General features: G+C 33.1%; 1 pseudogene; it reads right to left on the bottom strand.

The window, feature by feature from the left end:
* Nucleotides 1-1,155: 1,155 nt before the first annotated feature.
* Nucleotides 1,156-3,663, bottom strand: LOC145105565 (epoxide hydrolase 2-like; annotated as a pseudogene).
* Between the last annotated feature and the right edge of the window lie 618 nt (nucleotides 3,664-4,281).

The following is a 4,281-nucleotide window of genomic DNA, read 5'->3' as shown; positions in this document are numbered from 1 at the left end:
TAATCTTTTAACCTCATTCTATCGACTAGTTAACGTCGATCGTTTTTTACAACCTTGCTATATATATATATATATATATATATATATATATATATATATATATATATATATATATATATATATATATATATATATATATATGCTTAGGTTATTGTGTTCATATTAAATTTTTTAAAATTCAATTAAATAGCAATTTAATGTCCCCGAATTAATTTCCGCCTAGCCGATTAATCCTTTAACCCCAGTCTATCGACTAGTTAACGTGGATCGTTTTTTACAACCTTGCTATATATATATATATATATATATATATATATATATATATATATAAGCTTAGGTTATTGTGTTCTATTTAATTATTGTGTGAATGTAGGGATGAATGTGGACTAATTGTTTTAGTTATTTAAGTAAATGATTTACCTATCTTTAAATTAGGAAGACACATGTTTAAATTAGGAAACACATGTTTAATTAATAAAATTTTCGGATTTTAAAGGATATTGATTCTTTTAATTTTGAATTCTATTTTTTTTAATTAATAACTTTTTAATTCTAACTTAATTTTTAATTTTACTCGATTTTATTCTTTTAGAATGCAATTCTATTATAATGATATTCGATTAAAATGTCATAATATATTCTGATAGAGTACATATTTTTATTGAAGGAACTTCTTGTAGAAAAACAACATTCTTTAGCCTTCAGTTGAAAAATAACATGATCCTTATATATATTCAAACATTGAAATGAAAATATAGATGCATACATATTCTTACAGAATAATAGTCTTATACATTTTAATACAATTATACATATTCTAACAGAATGTCATAAAAATATATAAAGTTCTTAAGAACATAACATTCTTGAATATACAATTCTTGAACGAATACACATGATCCTCTTCAATGGTCCATAGTCAATTTCATTTCAACAATTCTTACAAGGATGGCCTTCCGTTTTGTGCTCTCGCTGTCATGAAATTGAATTATGTAAGAATAACATTCTGTGGGAATGTTTATATGACAAATAACATTCTATGAGAATGTTTATATGTAAGAATACCAGCTTGGTTACCTACTTAATCGGGGAAAAGGCGAAGAATTTACCAACTAGAATTCAAAAAGCGAATATGTGGATTTGATTTGTACATAATTACTTTGAATTAACTCGGAGAAAAGAGAATATGTATTCCTTATTATACACCAAATCTAACTCCCCAACAACAACATACTTTACTGGAACACTTGCTTTAACATTTGTCCATGGTGCTTCCAGCTCCCAGTCTCTACAAGTAAGATAATCAAGATTTCAATTTCCAGAAACAAATAAAGGGTAGTGATTTGAATTTTCAAATAATTGTAAAGGAACAAAAAGGTCAACACAACGGTAGTAGTTTAGTCCTCCTATAAAGTCAGTTTGCTCGATTTTTTTGGTGTAATAATCAACATCTTCTTCAGATAGCCATGATGGCAAGATGACAGGAGTATCATACAAAGCTCCAAAGGGCTTATCTGCAGGGAAATAAAAAGGATCACGGTCCCTGTATGTCAAGAATTTCTCAATAACTTTCTTGGTTCCATAACTAGCAAACACAACTTCCATTTCCCCTGGTTCCTGCAACAAAGTTAAAAACGAGAGTAAAAAAGACTGAGCCCAAAGAGATGAAAATAAGTTATGATTCTTGACATTAGGGTAAGAGTTTTTAATTCGTAACAACAGAAGCGATAAATCAGCATAGCTCAAATTAATAGGTTTGACAACATTTTCCCATCAAAACCAAGTGAAACGAAGAACAAATGTCACCTGAAATCTGCAAATGTAGTGATCATCTCCGTATGCAGCACGGACATTCTCTAAAATTTTCCGTTTAGGGTTTCTTGGGGTAAAGTGAACGCTCAAATTGACCAAGGCTTTAACTTTGTCAGGTCTAAACAAACACAGGCGCCAAGCAATCAAGGCGCCCCAGTTATGCCCGACAAAAAACACCTTATCGGCACCAAGAGAATCGATGAGTGCGACCATGTCGCCAACAACGTGAAGTGTAGTGAACTTGGTAGGATTGTCGATAGGTGCACGGTGGTGTCTCCGTAACCACGGAGGTTCGTTAGGCGGAGCTTGGTGTCACTGGTATTACGCAGAGGAAGCAGTGGCGAGGAGGACGATTAATTAGTGACGAAGACAAGGAGAAAGTTGACCGACGATGTAGAGGGAAGAAGAAAGAAGCGGTTGTCTGTGTGAGGAAGAAAGAGGCCGGTTTAGTTCACTGGCGTTGGTCTTGTTACGGTGGATGCATATTTTAATAGGGTTAATAAGAAACTGATCCCTGAAAAATAAAGGGATATCACAAGTTAATTTAGGAAATTAATTAATATATTTGTATATTACTAATATATCTTTATTTATTTATTTATTTAATTATTATTTTTTTGAAAATTTGATTGGACCACAATTAATCCTACATCCACACGATAGATAGTTATAATACTTGAACATACCTCTCTCTCTCTCTCTCTCTATATATATATATATATATATATATATATATATGTGTGTATGTGTGTGTGTGTGTGTTTATTTTAATTGTAACTTACTTCTTTGTGAAAAGCGCTACTAAACAAGCTCGTTGCACTACAGTTCATGCTCACTTGGTTTCCACGATTTACTTTCTTTTTTTCACTAAATGCTTTTTATATGTTTCCGTATTGAAAAAGTCTATGATTTTCTCCATGTTTGAATAAGCGAACTGGGGGAAGGTAGCCCTTTATCTCTCGATATCATCATAGTCCCACACCCGGACGTGTTTATGCACATCACTTATATCCTCTATAACAATTAGAAATCATATATTTAAGGCCTTCCCTGTTAGATATCTACCTGATAATACCTGATGGAACCTTGTTGCCTAAGAAAAACAAAACAGAACAGGAAGGAAGAAGTGAACAGGGAAAAACAGGGTGTGAATCAATACACTTGATTCTATGAATACGCCACACAAACAAGGCAAAGAAATCACACTAGGAATTTAACACTTTAACATCGATCAATTCACTTGATTCCTTTATAGGATAGAGGTTAGTTGTGCAGAAGATGAACAGAGCATGAACGAAACAGGGGATGAAAGAAATCTGGGAAAATTACTTGTTCTCTAAGTTTTATTACTGAAAAGACTGGAAAAACTTAATTAAAAATGTCACACAACCACACCCTATTTATACTAAACTAATTGTAATCCTAAACTAACTAAAAACCTTAAATTAGGGAAGTTTTCCTAAAATAGACTTGGGACCAAAACCGTCCCCGGTTCTGAATTAACCCAACATTCTCCTCCTTAATCAGAAATGGTCACCATCTTCACCTTCAAAATGATCAGACTCCTCCTCAATATCAAACTTCTTTAGGACACCATTCACTTTGTGATGTTTTTATCTTTTTCCTCATCCGCTTCTTCTTCTTCATAGCCTTCTGTTTCAAAAATATCAAAAGATCATCATCATCTTCATTGTTCTTATCAGTGAGCTTTCTTTCTTCATCATCATTGTTCCTTTCTTCTAAATTCTCAGAGATCAGATCCGTGCATTTTTTATCAGGAACATATTTTTCATTTTGGGTATGCCAATTTCCATTGTTTTGAACATCCTCTTCAGTTGATGATTCATACATCTCATGCCTAGCTTTCCTCTTTAAAAACCTCCTGTGAGTGCTTCGACTAGCAGTAGGGAGTCAATCATCTGCATTTATCACATCTGCCACATTTATGATCTTATTAGTATCATACACTTCAGTGTTCTTAACAACTTGTTCTTTTTTACATGTGATTTTGCCAAGATGATTATTTACATTCTGAGCAATGCCATTATTCTTCATTAGCATCATAAGAGGATCAATAGAGGATCCATTCTTGAGATTCGCTTCATCTTTATCAGATTTAACATTAGGATTCCATACTGTTGTAGAGGCATTAACGATGCCCTTAGTTTCCAATACTAACATTGATACATGTACTCCCTTATTTTCTGGACTTAATTTTTCTTTCTGAACTTTCTCAACTTCATTACCCAGGTCAGATTTAGGAGAGATGGCAGCTATTTTATCACCCTCCAAATTAGTGTCACCTATAACATCCTTAACCTCAAGCGCAACCACTTCATCGACTACCAATGAGTACTTGTTTCCAGCCAGTGTACATAGTTCTCTGTGAACTATCTTTTCTTCCAAGCATCCTTCATACAAACTTGTGGTGACTTCAATCTTCGGTTCTTCACAAACCAAACCGTCTTT

The sequence above is a fragment of the Lactuca virosa genome, chromosome 4 (genome assembly GCF_052849685.1).
Source record: "Lactuca virosa cultivar CGN04683 chromosome 4, Lactuca_virosa_CGN04683_v6, whole genome shotgun sequence".
Taxonomy (NCBI): domain Eukaryota; kingdom Viridiplantae; phylum Streptophyta; class Magnoliopsida; order Asterales; family Asteraceae; genus Lactuca; species Lactuca virosa.
The sequence above is the reverse complement of the archived record's forward strand: the minus strand, read 5'-3'. Positions and strand labels throughout refer to the sequence as shown.